This window comes from Triturus cristatus, chromosome 1_1, assembly GCF_964204655.1.
Source record: "Triturus cristatus chromosome 1_1, aTriCri1.1, whole genome shotgun sequence".
In the NCBI taxonomy this organism is placed as follows: domain Eukaryota; kingdom Metazoa; phylum Chordata; class Amphibia; order Caudata; family Salamandridae; genus Triturus; species Triturus cristatus.
The window spans coordinates 573,495,733-573,516,381 of NC_140579.1; positions in this window are offsets into that span (position 1 = coordinate 573,495,733).

The window sequence follows — 20,649 nt, forward strand, 5'->3', positions numbered from 1 at the left end:
GTCACTAACTGACGTTAGCTCCTTGTAGGCCCAGCGATTCTAGAGGCCCTAGGCCTTTTCCCTTTTCTGTTCGTGGTACTTATACCACTATTTTAGTATATGGTTCGAGTGGCCACCAGGGCCTATCCATATAAAGTGCAACTTCTGTGTATTCTACTGTAATCTTGTTTGACGATTTGTGCTCCTGTGCTCATAAAGAGACTAGGGGTTACTTTGAGAAATAAATACATATATATTTTGAATATATATCTGTGTGGTGTCCTTTCATTGGTATAAAAGGGGGTTACTATTGGTAAAACAGCTTGCTTAACACGCATCACGAGTTTAGCCTCAAAGACTGCTTAGCCTACGCTACCACTAGGGCAGCTAGTCCAAAAAGGTTGACTTACAACCACACCATAAGGGTTGCTTGGCATGGTACAAGGTGGTCACTAGAACTAGTGAACAGCATATACCAGGCCAACTTCTCACATTGGTGAGCAGCGGTTGGATTTGAGCTTGCTGTGTTTTACCATTGTAATCTCTTGGTTACCAATTGAAAGATCACATAGGTACCTGTAGGTACATATAAAACAAGATTAGATATACATAAGTTCTACTGAACTTAGTTGTTGTAGAGCAAAGGGAGTAGCACACCCTGACTACAACTACTAGATAGGTTTAGTAGGTAAACCCAAGTGTAGGTAGATTGCAACACATCCACCCACACTTAAGAGCAATGGCCGGGGCAGAGGGGTCCACTGTACCCATCTCTGTTGAGAGTGACCCCCAGAGGGCACCATCCAGCTTTGCTACCCTTAATCAGAATGAGCTCAGGCATTTGGCAACTCTTAGAGGCCTTAAACAGCCCAAGAACCCAAACTCTGCTGAGCTCAGAGAGCTCTTACAGAATGATGAGAATCAGAGAGCACTCAAGAAAGCTTCCCAGTTAGCCCCCTTAGGGACAGGAACAGGAGGCCCCCCTTCTAAAGATGCCACTGAAGTACCCCTTCCCAATAGTCACCCCTTAGATGGGATGCCTACCACAGAGGATGAGAGTGAAAAGGATACTGACAGTAGTGAGGATGAAGGGAGAACTAGCCCAGTGCCAAGTATTATACTTGGCCCAGCTAAACCAAGGCTATTGGGGACTGACAGTGGGTTCAACCCACTGGATCTCCCCAGTGGACTTAACACAGGGCTTGGAAGGCAAAGGAATCGCTCAGGTGACTCCAATGCTTCCCATGGCTCTAGAGGCTCTCAAGGTCACTCCAGGAGAAGGATGACCACCCCTCAGAGGAGGGAACATGAGGCCAAGATGCAAGAGGCTCAGCTGAGGATCAGGAAGCAGGAGCTAGAAGTAGCCCTGATGGAAGAGAAACTTAGCAAGGCTAGACAGCATAAAGAGAGTGGGTCTATACCCACTGGTGGCAGCATTGTCCCTAAGGACAAAGATAGGGTCTTTGACAATAGGAACCTGTCTAAGGTTGTGCCCCCCTACAAAAGTGGGGATGACATCCACAAATGGATAACTGCTCTTGAGAGAGCCTGCAAAGTACAGCAGGTTCCTGAAGACCAGTGGGCAGCAATCCTCTGGCTCTCCTTTGAAGGAAGAGGCAGAGACAGACTCCTCACTGTTAGAGAAGAGGATGTCAGAAACTACAGAGTCCTGAAGAGTGTTCTAGTTGATGGGTTAGGCTTAACCACTGAGCAGTACAGGTTAATGTTCAGAGACACCCAAAAGACACAGACTCAGGACTGGTCTGAATACATTGAATGTGCCACTAAGGCTTTGGAGGGTTGGTTGCTGGGAAGTAAGGTATCTGATTTTACAGGATTGTATAATTTGATGATGAGAGAACAGATTTTAAATAACTGTCAAAACCAGCAACTGCATCAACACTTGGTTGACTCTGATCTGACCTCTCCCCAAGAATTGGGAAAGAAGGCAGACAAATGGGTCAGAACCAGGGTTAAGCAAAAGAACCAGAACCAGGGCCAAGGGGGTGATCAGAAGAAAACAGACCAAAAGGGTGGAGATCAGAAACCTAAAGACCAGAAGTCTTCAACAGGGCCCCAAACTACTACTAAGGAGGGTGGGTCCCAACAGTCCAAAAAGAAGAAAGAAGGTCAGAAGAAACCCTGGTGCAATCATTGTAAAAATACAACTCACTGGACTAGTGATTGCAAAAAGGGTGGAGCCCCCAACACTGTTGCCCCTAAGGCACCTGCTCCCAGTACTACTGTTAGCAGTGTTGGTCCCCAGACAAAGGGTGTAGTGGGAATCACTATGGGAACTGAAGGAGATTCTGACTTAGACAGAACCCTTACACAGGCAGTCTTGATCTGTGATGGGGACATTGATTTGTCCCTGACTGTGAGCCCCAGTAACCTGGGCAAGTACAGACAGACTCCTTTAATTAATGACAAAGTGGCTCAAGCCTACAGGGACACATGTGCCAGTGTCACTATGGTGACACCAGGCTTTGTGGATCCTGGACAGTACATACCAGGTGAGAACTACCTGGTGACCAATGCCAGCAATGCCACTACTTCACATAGTGTGGCAGTTGTTAACTTCTCATGGGGAGGGGTAACTGGCCTCAAAAGGGTTGTGGTTAGTGCAGACCTCCCAGTAGAATGTTTGTTGGGCAATGACCTAGAGAGTTCTCTATGGTCAGAAGTGGAGTACAGGACTCATGCAGAGATGTTAGGTATATCATCACATGTCCTTGCTGTGACCAGGTCACAGGCCAAAAAGTGCCTCACTGAACCACAGGTCTTGGATCCTGGAACAATGGACCAAGCACCTACCAAGAAGAAGAACAGGAGGGTCAAGGCTGTGCCTTCCCCCCTGCCTCAGAGTGATGATCAGCCTTCCCAGGAAGCTGATCTAGAGGACCCTGAAGGAACTGTCCCTGAAGAGCTTGAACCTGACCAGGTTGAGTTTCTGGGGACAGGGGGACCTTCAAGGGCTGACTTGAGGCAGGCTCAGTTATCCTGTCCCTCTCTTGAACCCCTCAGACAGCTGGCTGCTGCTGAGGCTGCTGGGAATGCTCAAGGTACCCATAAAGTGTATTGGGATGAAGGGCTCCTTTATTCAGAGGCTAGAGACCCCAAGCCTGGTGCAACCAGGAGGTTGGTCATACCTCTGCAATTTAGGGGCTTCCTTCTTACCTTGGCCCATGACATTCCTTTAGCAGGACACTTAGGCCAGAACAAGACTTGGGACAGGCTTGTCCCTCACTTTCACTGGCCTCATATGAATGAAGATACAAAGGAGTTTTGTCGCTCCTGTGTTACCTGCCAAGCCAGTGGCAAATCAGGTGGCACAACAAAGGCCCCCCTGATACCACTACCTGTGGTGGGGGTTCCCTTTGAAAGAGTGGGAATAGACATAGTGGGTCCCATGGATCCTCCCACTGCATCTGGGCACAGATTTATACTGGTGGTAGTGGATCATGCCACCAGGTATCCAGAGGCAATTCCCCTTAGGACCACTACAGCTCCTGTTGTGGCCAGGGCCCTGCTGGGAGTATTCTCCAGAGTGGGGTTTCCTAAGGAGGTAGTATCTGACAGAGGTACCAACTTTATGTCAGGATACTTGACAGCTATGTGGAAGGAATGTGGTGTCAACTACAAGTTCACCACCCCTTATCACCCACAATGCAATGGGCTTGTTGAGAGATTCAACAAGACCCTAAAGGGTATGATCAAAGGATTACCTGAAAAGCTCAGGCGAAGATGGGATATCCTTCTACCCTGCCTTCTGTTTGCTTACAGAGAGGTCCCACAAAAAGGAGTTGGCTACAGCCCCTTTGAATTGTTGTTTGGGCACCCTGTGAGAGGCCCACTGTGTTTGGTGAAGGAAGGATGGGAGTTACCTCTCAAAAAGCCTAAGCTAGACATAGTGGACTATGTACTTGGTCTCCGCTCCAGGATGGCTGAGTATATGGAGAAGGCATCTAAAAACCTTGAGGCAAGCCAGGCCTTACAGAAAGCTTGGCATGACCAAAAGGCTGTCTTGGTTGAGTATCAGCCAGGACAGAAGGTATGGGTGTTGGAGCCAGTGGCCCCAGCAGCACTCCAAGACAAATGGTCTGGACCCCATACAATCCTGGAAAAGAAGGGAGAGGTCACCTACTTGGTCGACCTAGGAACTCCCAGGAGTCCCCACAGGGTACTCCATGTTAACAGGCTTAAAGCATATGTTGACAGGGCAGACATGGGCTTGCTCATGGCTACAGATGAGGGACAGGAGGAAGAGAGTGACCCTCTCCCAGACCTGTTGTCTCAGAACCCTGAAGATGGCTCAGTTGAAGGAGTGACCCTTGGAGGCAACCTCACTGCCCATCAGCAGACTGAATGTAGACAGGTTCTACAATCATTTTCACATATGTTTTCCTTGATACCTAGTCAAACTGACTGGTGTACCCATGTTGTGGACACTGGTGACAGTCTGCCTGTAAAGAACAAACTTTACAGACAACCTGACCACGTCAGGGACTGTATAAAGGCTGAGGTACATAAAATGCTGGAATTAGGTGTCATTGAACCCTCAGAGAGCCCCTGGGCTAGCCCAGTGGTTCTGGTCCCCAAACCTCACACCAAAGATGGCAAGAGAGAGATGAGGTTCTGTGTGGACTACAGAGGACTCAATGCTGTCACCAGGACAGATGCACACCCTATTCCAAGGGCAGATGAGCTCATAGACAAACTAGCTTCTGCAAAGTTTTTGAGCACATTTGACTTGACAGCTGGCTATTGGCAAATCAGGTTAGCTGAGGAGTCTAAGGCCAAAACAGCATTCTCAACCCCAGGTGGGCATTATCAGTTTGTGGTGATGCCCTTTGGTCTGAAGAATGCACCTGCCACCTTCCAAAGGCTGGTGAACCAAGTCCTTACTGGGTTGGATGACTTTTGCGCAGCATATCTTGATGACATTGCTGTCTTTAGTTCCACCTGGGAGGATCACCTGATCCACCTGAAGAAGGCTCTTGAGGCTCTGCAAAGGGCAGGCCTCACTATCAAGGCTACTAAGTGCCAGATAGGGCAGAGTAAGGTTGTGTATTTGGGCCACCTTGTAGGTGGGGGCCAAGTTCAACCACTGGAGAGTAAGATACAGTCCATCAAGGATTGGTCCCCTCCAACCACCCAGACTCAAGTTCGAGCTTTCTTGGGCTTGACTGGGTATTACAGGAAGTTTGTTAAGAACTATGGATCCATTGTGACTCCTCTTAATGATCTGACATCCAAGAAGATGCCCAAAAAGGTTCAGTGGACAGTAAGCTGTCAAAAGGCATTTGATGACCTGAAGGAGGCCATGTGCTCTGCACCTATCCTGAAAAGTCCTGACTACTCCAAAGAGTTTATTGTCCAAACAGATGCTTCTGAGTTGGGTGTGGGAGCTGTGCTGTCACAACTTAATGTAGATGGTCAAGACCAACCCATTGCTTTTATTAGCAGAAGGTTGACCCCCAGAGAGAAGAATTGGTCAGCTATTGAGAGGGAGGCCTTTGCTGTGGTGTGGGCCCTGAAGAAGCTGAGGCCATACTTGTTTGGCACTCACTTCAAGATTCAGACCGACCATAAGCCCCTCTTGTGGCTAAATCAGATGAAGGGTGAAAACCCCAAACTGCTTAGGTGGTCCATTTCCCTACAGGGGATGGACTTTACAGTGGAGCACCGGCCAGGTACTGACCATGGGAATGCAGATGGTCTCTCCAGGTACTTCCACTTAGGACATGAAGACGAGACTGGTCAAGGCTAGTTTAATGTCCCAGCGTTTGGGGGGGGGTTGTGTAGGAGAGTAGGGTCTGCTATCCTATGGTCACCCCAAATTTTTGCTTTTTGCTTCACTGGCTTTTGACATATTGAGGCTGTGGGCCTGCCAATCAGACCCCCAGCCTGCTGTTCTCTCTACTAAATTAAAACTATGCACCCTAGGTGCATAACCAATTGGAAGTGGATCACCCTGTCAGCCCCTGTACCAGTGTACACTAGGTACCCAGGGCATTGGTGTACCCAAGGCCTGCCAGGGGCTGCAGCATGTATTATGCCACCCCAGGCTTGGCCTAACAATCTGACACAACTGGCTGATCACTCAGCTGGGGTAAGTTGGTGTAATCACCTCTTACTTAGGTGTAGTATACCTATACCTAACCTTAAATGGGACACCTGGTAACCTATAAGTCACTCCTATGGCAGGCCTTAACAATCCTGAAGGCAGAGTGCTTGGTTCCATGTGAGATGGTGCTCTGGCATGAGCTGAGCCTGTCTGCAGTGGTCGGAACAACTTCCTTCTACTGTTTCCAGATATCGTCATACCATATACTCTTAAGTGCATTATGAACCTCGCGGTTAAATGCTATCTTTGGTTTGGCTTTATCAAAACATGTCGAGTAAGGTGTCATACGAATTGGAATACTAACCCCTCGCCAATTCTGGCGACGGGGTTAGCATTCCACCCTTCTAGAGGGACACGACATGTACAGTACCTGAAACCCGGGTAAAATCAGACATCCTGGAATCAACTTGAAACTAAGAAGAAGACGGGAACTTCGACATTCTGCTGCACAGAAGACTGAAGAAAATCTCCCCTGTGGTCAGGGAGTGACCACCTTGCTAACGCAAGCACCATCCAGCGAATCACCGTCTGCTTTGCCGCCGCCTCCCGCCGGAGCCCGAGCCCAGAGACTGACAAGACCTGGACCTCCAGACCTCTCACCGCCCGATCCACAGTCCCTGAAAAGAGGAGACCCGTGGAGGCACCGAGACACGTGGAGCCAGCCATCTTGGAACGACTACGACAAGCTGACCAGTGCAACAACCGAGGCTCCCTCCAAGTTGTGCTTTGGGTCCTGAGAAGCCCAACCCTCGAGCAGCATCTGCACCAAAGGTGAGCCCTCCAGCATCTCCACGATCTGCGTGGGGCCCTTCTGCATTTTGCCACTCGACGCGCCTAACCGGTTGCTGGCCCGCTGGCTAGTGGCCATCTTGGCGACGAAATCTACGACAAACACCGCTGGTCTGGTTGCTCCAGACTGGCCCTTGCTCCCCTCCAAAGGAGCAATCCCTCTGACCTTGCTGGTCAGAACCAACAGCTGATTTCCGAATCCTCCTGCAATTGCTTTTGCCAAGGCTTGTTTGCTTCGATCAAGTCGCCGACACCGCCGACAGCGAGAGCCTGCGTGGGACAGCTCGTGAGCCGACTCCTGGACGTCGTCGACCTTCAGGGACCACGTGGCTGCGGAGACAAGCTACCCCTCATCACCTGTTTGCACCCGACATCGCCTGGTACCCACCTGGTGCCACGCTGGTCACTGGCTAGTGACTGTGAACACTGTCCCCTCTGCTTACAGGTCTTCAACATCTCCGATCCACTCTTGGATCCACTGCATCTCTTCCCGACCGACCGCCTGCAGCATCTTTGTCCCAGGCTCAACGGAACAGATAGAAGAAACCCGACGCACTTTGAGGCCTATGCACCCGCTTCCTGTGGGTGAGGTAAAGCTGGTACTCCGGTGCCCATGTGTAGTAATACATCTCTAGTGCCTGTGTTCCAAATCTTAAGTTCCTAGGTCATCCGGAAGATTCCTTTTGCAGTAACTTTGTACTTTTTACGCACCCATTGAAACCTATGGGAGCCCGCGTGTGACTATTTGCTCTGCACACGCCACCCGTGGACCTCCTGGTCACTAACTGACGTTAGCTCCTTGTAGGCCCAGCGATTCTAGAGGCCCTAGGCCTTTTCCCTTTTCTGTTCGTGGTACTTATACCACTATTTTAGTATATGGTTCGAGTGGCCACCAGGGCCTATCCATATAAAGTGCAACTTCTGTGTATTCTACTGTAATCTTGTTTGACGATTTGTGCTCCTGTGCTCATAAAGAGACTAGGGGTTACTTTGAGAAATAAATACATATATATTTTGAATATATATCTGTGTGGTGTCCTTTCATTGGTATAAAAGGGGGTTACTATTGGTAAAACAGCTTGCTTAACACGCATCACGAGTTTAGCCTCAAAGACTGCTTAGCCTACGCTACCACTAGGGCAGCTAGTCCAAAAAGGTTGACTTACAACCACACCATAAGGGTTGCTTGGCATGGTACAAGGTGGTCACTAGAACTAGTGAACAGCATATACCAGGCCAACTTCTCACAACCAGGATCAGGCCTAAAAACCAGGGTGGTGACCAAAAGAAAGATACCACCAAGCCTCAAGAGAAGGGTGGGGATAAAGAAAAAGAGAAACCTTCCTCAGGGCCCCAAAACTCCACACAGGGTGGTGGGTCCCAAGCTCCCTCCTCTACCACAGCTAAAAAGCCCTACTGCCATGAGTGTAAAACTCCTGGGCATTGGAAAACTGACAGCGGTTGCCCAAGGGCTAAAAACAAAACTGTTCCTCCAATTACTCCTGTCACACCACCTATTACTGTCAGCAGTAATCCCCCAGGTGGTGGGAGTGCCCCCAGAAATCTGGGTGGGTTTACTTGGGGAACACAGGGGGACCCTGGCTTAGCCAATTCCCCTACAGCAACCACTCTTGTCTGTGATGGTGGCATGGGGTTTGCCAACTTCACTGCCTGTCCCAACACTTTGGGTAGGTACAGACAGGAGCCCTACATCAATGGTACAAAAGCTGAGGCCTACAGAGACACTGGGGCTAGCATCACAATGGTGGCCCATTGGCTAGTTCCCTCTGAGCAGCTTTTGCCCGGTTTCTCCTACCAGGTGACTAACATTGATGGCAAACAGAACAGTCATCCCATGGCAGAGGTATGTCTCAGCTGGGGAGGGGTCACTGGCCCTAAAAGGGTAGCAGTGTCCCCAACCTTGCCTGTAGACTGCTTACTGGGGAATGACTTAGAACTCTCAGCTTGGGCTGGAGTTGAACAAGACACCCATTCTAAAATGGTAGGCCTTTCACAAAAGGGTAGGGGGGTTGTGCCATTCACAACCCCTGTCCAAATAGATTTCCTCCCTGAAAAGGTTGGAAGGGCAGTGGTAGCCACAGCCCAGGCACAGACAGACTTCCCTGTAGGGACTGGCAGAGCTGTGACAGTCACAGCTCAAACACAAACTGAGTGCCCCCCTGAAAAGGTTGGCAAGGCTGTAATGGTCTCAGCCTATACTCAGACTGACATAGGTGTAGTGAAGCCTGAAACAATGGATCACTCCACACAAACTGAGAGTAGTGGGGAGGAAGAAAAGTCTCCCTCTCCCCAGACATTAGGAAAAGGTCAGCCTCCTCAGGGATCTGACCTCACCCCTTGTGAAGGAACTGCCCCAGAGGTAGCCAGGCCTGGCCTGGCAGAGCCTCTGATGTCAGTGGCCCCTTCCAAGGTGGGATCCAGTCTGGTGCAGGTAGCCTGCCTCTCTCTACCCTGCCTCAGTCAGCCCAGGGCTGCAGAGGTCAGGGAGGCCAGTGGACCCCCAGAGGGCCCCTGTCCACAAGAACCCCCCCATCAAAAGAATGAGGATTGCCTGGCTAGTAGCCCTAGTCAGGTGATGGGTAAAAACATTCCTGAGGGATCTCCTTTACAGGTAGTTAGGGACCTCCCCCAGGGGGATTCTGTTGGGCACAGGCAAACATGGGACCTTAGGGCCCCAAACCTGACCTGTCCCTCCAGTAAGCCCACAAAAGGGACCCAGCCTCCAGCTTTAGGTAGCCAGAGGCTGACCCTGAGAGCACAGTGCAACTCAGTTAAAGAAAGAAAGGCATCCATGGTGGAGGATGATTGGAGGAAGCTGAGGCCTCACTTTGAGGACACTCACTTCAGTACTCCATCTCAACACCAGCCTTTTACTTTGCCAAGACACACCACAGGTAGAGATTCCCTATGGTGGAGACCCTCTGATACCCTTAGGGTGAGGGATTGCTTAGTGGACCATGAGACAGGGGGTAACCATGCCAGTGCTGGTTCCTCCTTATATGGCCACTTGGGCAATATAGGCTTACCTGGTCAAGGTCAGCCTTATCTCCCTTCGTTTGGGGGGGGGGTTGTGTAGGAAGGTGGATATCTGACTATGGTTACCCCCAAATTTTTGCCTAGTGTCTAGCTGGTTTTTCGACTTAGTTGGCCTGAGATCCTGCCATTCAGGCTCTCAGGCTATCTGCTCTCTCTGTAAAATGGACTCCATGTACCCTAGGTACATACCCAATTGGTTGGATCACCCTGTCAGCCCCTGTACCAGTGTACACTAGGTACCCAGGGCATTGGTGTACCCAAGGCCTGCCAGGGGCTGCAGCATGTATTATGCCACCCCAGGCTTGGCCTAACAATCTGACACAACTGGCTGATCACTCAGCTGGGGTAAGTTGGTGTAATCACCTCTTACTTAGGTGTAGTATACCTATACCTAACCTTAAATGGGACACCTGGTAACCTATGAGTCACTCCTATGGCAGGCCTTAACAATCCTGAAGGCAGAGTGCTTGGTTCCATGTGAGATGGTGCTCTGGCATGAGCTGAGCCTGTCTGCAGTGGTCGGAACAACTTCCTTCTACTGTTTCCAGATATCGTCATACCATATACTCTTAAGTGCATTATGAACCTCGCGGTTAAATGCTATCTTTGGTTTGGCTTTATCAAAACATGTCGAGTAAGGTGTCATACGAATTGGAATACTAACCCCTCGCCAATTCTGGCGACGGGGTTAGCATTCCACCCTTCTAGAGGGACACGACATGTACAGTACCTGAAACCCGGGTAAAATCAGACATAGCCTCAGCTCCACAAAATGGATGCTGCCACCACAGACACAAGTCTGCCCTCCTGCTGCTGGGAGTCCTTCCAGCTTGGGAGGTGTGGACAAAGGGTTTCCTGCCAGGGGAGGTGCGTGCACCACCCCAGACAGGATTTTGTGTATTGGTCAGGTAGGGCTTGAAAGAAACCAGACATGCCTGTGGCTCACAAGGAGCCTCGGGGCATATGCCAGTTCAAACCGGTCCTGGGGCACACCAGTCCCGGGCCTGGGGCGAGCTGGACAAAGGATTGGGGGTGTAACCACCCCCCTTCCTGGTCCCACCCATAGGGAGGGACCTAGCAGGTAGTCCGGCCCCTAGAATCCGAATAAAGGTAGGAGCTGTGTCCTAAGACTTCAGACATCCTGGAATCAACTTGAAACTAAGAAGAAGACGGGAACTTCGACCTTCTGCTGCACAGAAGACTGAAGAAAATCTCCCCTGTGGTCAGGGAGTGACCACCTTGCTAACGCAAGCACCATCCAGCGAATCACCGTCTGCTTTGCCGCCGCCTCCCGCCGGAGCCCGAGCCCAGAGACTGACAAGACCTGGACCTCCAGACCTCTCACCGCCCGATCCACAGTCCCTGCAAAGAGGAGACCCGTGGAGGCACCGAGACACGTGGAGCCAGCCATCTTGGAACGACTACGACAAGCTGACCAGTGCAACAACCGAGGCTCCCTCCAAGTTGTGCTTTGGGTCCTGAGAAGCCCAACCCTCGAGCAGCATCTGCACCAAAGGTGAGCCCTCCAGCATCTCCACGATCTGCGTGGGGCCCTTCTGCATTTTGCCACTCGACGCGCCTAACCGGTTGCTGGCCCGCTGGCTAGTGGCCATCTTGGCGACGAAATCTACGACAAACACCGCTGGTCTGGTTGCTCCAGACTGGCCCTTGCTCCCCTCCAAAGGAGCAGTTCCTCTGACCTTGCTGGTCAGAACCATCAGCTTAAACTCCTTGCCTACAACAATTGCTTTTGCCAAGGCTTGTTTGCTTCGATCAAGTCGCCGACACCGCCGACAGCGAGAGCCTGCGTGGGACAGCTCGTGACTCGACTCCTGGACGTCGTCGACCTTCAGGGACCACGTGGCTGCAGAGTCAAGCTACACCTTCCTTCCTGTTTGCACCCGACATCGCCTGGTACCCACTTGGTGCCACGCTGGTCACTGGCTAGTGACTGTGAACACTGTCCCCTCTGCTTACAGGTCTTCAACATCTCCGATCCACTCTTGGATCCACTGCATCTCTTCCCGACCGACCGCCTGCAGCATCTTTGTCCCAGGCTCAACGGAACAGATAGAAGAAACCCGACGCACTTTGAGGCCTATGCACCCGCTTCCTGTGGGTGAGGTAAAGCTGGTACTCCGGTGCCCATGTGTCGTAATACATCTCTAGTGCCTGTGTTCCAAATCTTAAGTTCCTAGGTCATCCGGAAGATTCCTTTTGCAGTAACTTTGTACTTTTTACGCACCCATTGAAACCTATGGGAGCCCGCGTGTGACTATTTGCTCTGCACACGCCACCCGTGGACCTCCTGGTCACTAACTGACGTTAGCTCCTTGTAGGCCCAGCGATTCTAGAGGCCCTAGGCCTTTTCCCTTTTCTGTACGTGGTACTTATACCACTATTTTAGTATATGGTTCGAGTGGCCACCAGGGCCTATCCATATAAAGTGCAACTTCTGTGTATTCTGTGATAATCTTGTTTGACGATTTGTGCTCCTGTGCTCATAAAGAGACTAGGGGTTACTTTGAGAAATAAATACATATATATTTTGAATATATATCTGTGTGGTGTCCTTTCATTGGTATAAAAGGGGGTTGCTATTTGTAGGAAGGTGGATATCTGACTATGGTTACCCCCAAATTTTTGCCTAGTGTCTAGCTGGTTTTTCGACTTAGTTGGCCTGAGATCCTGCCATTCAGGCTCTCAGGCTATCTGCTCTCTCTGTAAAATGGACTCCATGTACCCTAGGTACATACCCAATTGGTTGGATCACCCTGTCAGCCCCTGTACCAGTGTACACTAGGTACCCAGGGCATTGGTGTACCCAAGGCCTGCCAGGGGCTGCAGCATGTATTATGCCACCCCAGGCTTGGCCTAACAATCTGACACAACTGGCTGATCACTCAGCTGGGGTAAGTTGGTGTAATCACCTCTTACTTAGGTGTAGTATACCTATACCTAAACTTAAATGGGACACCTGGTAACCTATAAGTCACTCCTATGGCAGGCCTTAACAATCCTGAAGGCAGAGTGCTTGGTTCCATGTGAGATGGTGCTCTGGCATGAGCTGAGCCTGTCTGCAGTGGTCGGAACAACTTCCTTCTACTGTTTCCAGATATCGTCATACCATATACTCTTAAGTGCATTATGAACCTCGCGGTTAAATGCTATCTTTGGTTTGGCTTTATCAAAACATGTCGAGTAAGGTGTCATACGAATTGGAATACTAACCCCTCGCCAATTCTGGCGACGGGGTTAGCATTCCACCCTTCTAGAGGGACACGACATGTACAGTACCTGAAACCCGGGTAAAATCAGACATAGCCTCAGCTCCACAAAATGGATGCTGCCACCACAGACACAAGTCTGCCCTCCTGCTGCTGGGAGTCCTTCCAGCTTGGGAGGTGTGGACAAAGGGTTTCCTGCCAGGGGAGGTGCGTGCACCACCCCAGACAGGATTTTGTGTATTGGTCAGGTAGGGCTTGAAAGAAACCAGACATGCCTGTGGCTCACAAGGAGCCTCGGTGCATATGCCAGTTCAAACCGGTCCTGGGGCACACCAGTCCCGGGCCTGGGGCGAGCTGGACAAAGGATTGGGGGTGTAACCACCCCCCTTCCTGGTCCCACCCTTAGGGAGGGACCTAGCAGGTAGTCCGGCCCCTAGAATCCGCTTAAAGGTAGGAGCTGTGTCCTAAGACTTCAGACATCCTGGAATCAACTTGAAACTAAGAAGAAGACGGGAACTTCGACATTCTGCTGCACAGAAGACTGAAGAAAATCTCCCCTGTGGTCAGGGAGTGACCACCTTGCTAACGCAAGCACCATCCAGCGAATCAACGTCTGCTTTGCCGCCGCCTCCCGCCGGAGCCCGAGCCCAGAGACTGACAAGACCTGGACCTCCAGACCTCTCACCGCCCGATCCACAGTCCCTGCAAAGAGGAGACCCGTGGAGGCACCGAGACACGTGGAGCCAGCCATCTTGAAACGAGTACGACAAGCTGACCAGTGCAACAACCAAGGCTCCCTCCAAGTTGTGCTTTGGGTCCTGAGAAGCCCAACCCTCGAGCAGCATCTGCACCAAAGGTGAGCCCTCCAGCATCTCCACGATCTGCGTGGGGCCCTTCTGCATTTTGCCACTCGACGCGCCTAACCGGTTGCTGGCCCGCTGGCTAGTGGCCATCTTGGCGACGAAATCTACGACAAACACCGCTGGTCTGGTTGCTCCAGACTGGCCCTTGCTCCCCTCCAAAGGAGCAATCCCTCTGACCTTGCTGGTCAGAACCAACAGCTGATTTCCGATTCCTCCTACAATTGCTTTTGCCAAGGCTTGTTTGCTTCGATCAAGTCGCCGACACCGCCGACAGCGAGAGCCTGCGTGGGACAGCTCGTGAGCCGACTCCTGGACGTCGTCGACCTTCAGGGACCACGTGGCTGCGGAGACAAGCTACCCCTCATCACCTGTTTGCACCCGACATCGCCTGGTACCCACCTGGTGCCACGCTGGTCACTGGCTAGTGACTGTGAACACTGTCCCCTCTGCTTACAGGTCTTCAACATCTCCGATCCACTCTTGGATCCACTGCATCTCTTCCCGACCGACCGCCTGCAGCATCTTTGTCCAATGCACAACGGAACAGATAGAAGAAACCCGACGCACTTTGAGGCCTATGCACCCGCTTCCTGTGGGTGAGGTAAAGCTGGTACTCCGGTGCCCATGTGTAGTAATACATCTCTAGTGCCTGTGTTCCAAATCTTAAGTTCCTAGGTCATCCGGAAGATTCCTTTTGCAGTAACTTTGTACTTTTTACGCACCCATTGAAACCTATGGGAGCACGCGTGTGACTATTTGCTCTGCACACGCCACCCGTGGACCTCCTGGTCACTAACTGACGTTAGCTCCTTGTAGGCCCAGCGATTCTAGAGGCCCTAGGCCTTTTCCCTTTTCTGTTCGTGGTACTTATACCACTATTTTAGTATATGGTTTGAGTGGCCACCAGGGCCTATCCATATAAAGTGCAACTTCTGTGTATTCTGTGATAATCTTGTTTGACGATTTGTGCTCCTGTGCTCATAAAGAGACTAGGGGTTACTTTGAGAAATAAATACATATATATTTTGAATATATATCTGTGTGGTGTCCTTTCATTGGTATAAAAGGGGGTTACTATTGGTAAAACAGCTTGCTTAACACGCTTCACGAGTTTAGCCTCAAAGACTGCTTAGCCTACGCTACCACTAGGGCAGCTAGTCCGAAAAGGTTGACTTACAACCACACCATAAGGGTTGCTTGGCATGGTACAAGGTGATCACTTTAACTAGTGAGCATCATATACCAGGCCAACTTCTCACATTGGTGAGCAGCGGTTGGATTTGAGCTTGCTGTGTTTTACCATTGTAATCTCTTGGTTACCAATTGAAAGATCACATAGGTACCTGTAGGTACATATAAAACAAGATTAGATATACTTAAGTTCTACTGAACTTAGTTGTTGTAGAGCAAAGGGAGTAGCACACCCTGACTACAACTACTAGATAGGTTTAGTAGGTAAACCCAAGTGTAGGTAGATTGCAACACATCCACCCACACTTAAGAGCAATGGCCGGGGCAGAGGGGTCCACTGTACCCATCTCTGTTGAGAGTGACCCCCAGAGGGCACCATCCAGCTTTGCTACCCTTAATCAGAATGAGCTCAGGCATTTGGCAACTCTTAGAGGCCTTAAACAGCCCAAGAACCCAAACTCTGCTGAGCTCAGAGAGCTCTTACAGAATGATGAGAATCAGAGAGCACTCAAGAAAGCTTCCCAGTTAGCCCCCTTAGGGACAGGAACAGGAGGCCCCCCTTCTAAAGATGCCACTGAAGTACCCCTTCCCAATAGTCACCCCTTAGATGGGATGCCTACCACAGAGGATGAGAGTGAAAAGGATACTGACAGTAGTGAGGATGAAGGGAGAACTAGCCCAGTGCCAAGTGTTATACTTGGCCCAGCTAAACCAAGGCTATTGGGGACTGACAGTGGGTTCAACCCACTGGATCTCCCCAGTGGACTTAACACAGGGCTGGGAAGGCAAAGGAATCGCTCAGGTGACTCCAATGCTTCCCATGGCTCTAGAGGCTCTCAAGGTCACTCCAGGAGAAGGATGACCACCCCTCAGAGGAGGGAACATGAGGCCAAGATGCAAGAGGCCCAGCTGAGGATCAGGAAGCAGGAGCTAGAAGTAGCCCTGATGGAAGAGAAACTTAGCAAGGCTAGACAGCATAAAGAGAGTGGGTCTATACCCACTGGTGGCAGCATTGTCCCTAAGGACAAAGATAGGGTTTTCGACAATAGAAACCTGTCTAAGGTTGTGCCCCCCTACAAAAGTGGGGATGACATCCACAAGTGGATAACTGCTCTTGAGAGAGCCTGCAAAGTACAGCAGGTTCCTGAAGATCAGTGGGCAGCAATCCTCTGGCTCTCCTTTGAAGGAAGAGGCAGAGACAGACTCCTCACTGTTAGAGAAGAGGATGTCAGAAATTACAGAGTCCTGAAGAGTGTCCTAGTTGATGGGTTAGGCTTAACCACTGAACAGTACAGGTTAATGTTCAGAGACACCCAGAAGACACAGACTCAGGACTGGTCTGAATATGTGGAATGTGCCACTAAGGCTTTGGAGGGTTGGTTGCTGGGAAGTAAGGTGTCTGATTATACAGGATTGTACCATTTGATGATGAGAGAGCAGATTTTAAGTAATTGTCAAAACCAGCTTCTCCATCAACACCTGGTAGACTCAGATTTGACCTCTCCCCAAGAATTGGGAAAGAGGGCAGATAAATGGGTCAGGACCAGGATCAGGCCTAAAAACCAGGGTGGTGACCAAAAGAAAGATACCACCAAGCCTCAAGAGAAGGGTGGGGATAAAGAAAAAGAGAAACCTTCCTCAGGGCCCCAAAACTCCACACAGGGTGGTGGGTCCCAAGCTCCCTCCTCTACCACAGCTAAAAAGCCCTACTGCCATGAGTGTAAAACTCCTGGGCATTGGAAAACTGACAGCGGTTGCCCAAGGGCTAAAAACAAAACTGTTCCTCCAATTACTCCTGTCACACCACCTATTACTGTCAGCAGTAATCCCCCAGGTGGTGGGAGTGCCCCCAAAAATTTGGGTGGGTTTACTTGGGGAACACAGGGGGACCCTGGCTTAGCCAATTCCCCTACAGCAACCACTCTTGTCTGTGATGGTGGCATGGGGTTTGCCAACTTCACTGCCTGTCCCAACACTTTGGGTAGGTACAGACAGGAGCCCTACATCAATGGTACAAAAGCTGAGGCCTACAGAGACACTGGAGCTAGCATCACAATGGTGGCCCATTGGCTAGTTCCCTCTGAGCAGCTTTTGCCTGGTTTCTCCTACCAGGTGACTAACATTGATGGCAAACAAAACAGTCATCCCATGGCAGAGGTATGTCTCAGCTGGGGAGGGGTCACTGGCCCTAAAAGGGTAGCAGTGTCCCCAACCTTGCCTGTAGACTGCTTACTGGGGAATGACTTAGAACTCTCAGCCTGGGCTGGAGTTGAACAAGACACCCATTCTAAAATGGTAGGCCTGTCACAAAAGGGTAGGGGGGTTGTGCCATTCACAACCCCTGTCCAAATAGATTTCCTCCCTGAAAAGGTTGGAAGGGCAGTGGTAGCCACCGCCCAGGCACAGACAGACTTCCCTGTAGAGACTGGCAGAGCTGTGACGGTCACAGCTCAAACACAAACTGAGTGCCCCCCTGAAAAGGTTGGCAAGGCTGTAATGGTCTCAGCCTATACTCAGACTGACATAGGTGTAGTGAAGCCTGAAACTATGGATCACTCCACACAAACAGAGAGTAGTGGGGAAGAAGAAAAGTCTCCCTCTCCCCAGACATTAGGAAAAAGTCAGCCTCCTCAGGGAGCTGACCTCACCCCTTGTGAAGGAACTGCCCCAGAGGTAGCCAGGCCTGGCCTGGCAGAGCCTCTGATGTCAGTGGCCCCTTCCAAGGTGGGACCCAGTCTGGTGCAGGTAGCCTGCCTCTCTCTACCCTGCCTCAGTCAGCCCAGGGCTGCAGAGGTCAGGGAGGCCAGTGGACCCCCAGAGGGCCCCTGTCCACAAGAACCCCCCCATCAAAAGAATGAGGATTGCCTGGCTAGTAGTCCTAGCCAGGTGATGGGTAAAAACATTCCTGAGGGATCTCCTTTACAGGTAGTTAGGGACCTCCCCCAGAGGGATTCTGTTGGGCACAGGCAAACATGGGACCTTAGGGCCCCAGACCTGACCTGTCCCTCCAGTAAGCCCACAAAAGGGACCCAGCCTCCAGCTTTAGGTAGCCAGAGGCTGACCCTGAGAGCACAGTGCAACTCAGTTAAGGAAAGAAAGGCATCCATGGTGGAGGATGATTGGAGGAAGCTGAGGCCTCACTTTGAGGACACTCACTTCAGTACTCCATCTCAACACCAGCCTTTTACTTTGCCAAGACACACCAAAGGTAGAGATTCCCTATGGTGGAGACCCTCTGATACCCTTAGGGTGAGGGATTGCTTAGTGGACCATGAGACAGGGGGTAACCATGCCAGTGCTGGTTCCTCCTTATATGGCCACTTGGGCAATATAGGCTTACCTGGTCAAGGTCAGCCTTATCTCCCTTCGTTTGGGGGGGGGTTGTGTAGGAAGGTGGATATCTGACTATGGTTACCCCCAAATTTTTGCCTAGTGTCTAGCTGGTTTTTCGACTTAGTTGGCCTGAGATCCTGCCATTCAGGCTCTCAGGCTATCTGCTCTCTCTGTAAAATGGACTCCATGTACCCTAGGTACATACCCAATTGGTTGGATCACCCTGTCAGCCCCTGTACCAGTGTACACTAGGTACCCAGGGCATTGGTGTACCCAAGGCCTGCCAGGGGCTGCAGCATGTATTATGCCACCCCAGGCTTGGCCTAACAATCTGACACAACTGGCTGATCACTCAGCTGGGGTAAGTTGGTGTAATCACCTCTTACTTAGGTGTAGTATACCTATACCTAAACTTAAATGGGACACCTGGTAACCTATAAGTCACTCCTATGGCAGGCCTTAACAATCCTGAAGGCAGAGTGCTTGGTTCCATGTGAGATGGTGCTCTGGCATGAGCTGAGCCTGTCTGCAGTGGTCGGAACAACTTCCTTCTACTGTTTCCAGATATCGTCATACCATATACTCTTAAGTGCATTATGAACCTCGCGGTTAAATGCTATCTTTGGTTTGGCTTTATCAAAACATGTCGAGTAAGGTGTCATACGAATTGGAATACTAACCCCTCGCCAATTCTGGCGACGGGGTTAGCATTCCACCCTTCTAGAGGGACACGACATGTACAGTACCTGAAACCCGGGTAAAATCAGACATAGCCTCAGCTCCACAAAATGGATGCTGCCACCACAGACACAAGTCTGCCCTCCTGCTGCTGGGAGTCCTTCCAGCTTGGGAGGTGTGGACAAAGGGTTTCCTGCCAGGGGAGGTGCGTGCACCACCCCAGACAGGATTTTGTGTATTGGTCAGGTAGGGCTTGAAAGAAACCAGACATGCCTGTGGCTCACAAGGAGCCTCGGTGCATATGCCAGTTCAAACCGGTCCTGGGGCACACCAGTCCCGGGCCTGGGGCGAGCTGGACAAAGGATTGGGGGTGTAACCACCCCCCTTCCTGGTCCCACCCTTAGGGAGGGACCTAGCAGGTAGTCCGGCCCCTAGAATCCGCTTAAAGGTAGGAGCTGTGTCCTAAGACTTCAGACATCCTGGAATCAACTTGAAACTAAGAAGAAGACGGGAACTTCGACATTCTGCTGCACAGAAGACTGAAGAAAATCTCCCCTGTGGTCAGGGAGTGACCACCTTGCTAACGCAAGCACCATCCAGCGAATCAACGTCTGCTTTGCCGCCGCCTCCCGCCGGAGCCCGAGCCCAGAGACTGACAAGACCTGGACCTCCAGACCTCTCACCGCCCGATCCACAGTCCCTGCAAAGAGGAGACCCGTGGAGGCACCGAGACACGTGGAGCCAGCCATCTTGAAACGACTACGACAAGCTGACCAGTGCAACAACCGAGGCTCCCTCCAAGTTGTGCTTTGGGTCCTGAGAAGCCCAACCCTCGAGCAGCATCTGCACCAAAGGTGAGCCCTCCAGCATCTCCACGATCTGCGTGGGGCCCTTCTGCATTTTGCCACTCGACGCGCCTAACCGGTTGCTGGCCCGCTGGCTAGTGGCCATCTTGGCGACGAAATCTACGACAAACACCGCTGGTCTGGTTGCTCCAGACTGGCCCTTGCTCCCCTCCAAAGGAGCAATCCCTCTGACCTTGCTGGTCAGAACCAACAGCTGATTTCCGATTCCTCCTACAATTGCTTTTGCCAAGGCTTGTTTGCTTCGATCAAGTCGCCGACACCGCCGACAGCGAGAGCCTGCGTGGGACAGCTCGTGAGCCGACTCCTGGACGTCGTCGACCTTCAGGGACCACGTGGCTGCGGAGACAAGCTACCCCTCATCACCTGTTTGCACCCGACATCGCCTGGTACCCACCTGGTGCCACGCTGGTCACTGGCTAGTGACTGTGAACACTGTCCCCTCTGCTTACAGGTCTTCAACATCTCCGATCCACTCTTGGATCCACTGCATCTCTTCCCGACCGACCGCCTGCAGCATCTTTGTCCCAGGCTCAACGGAA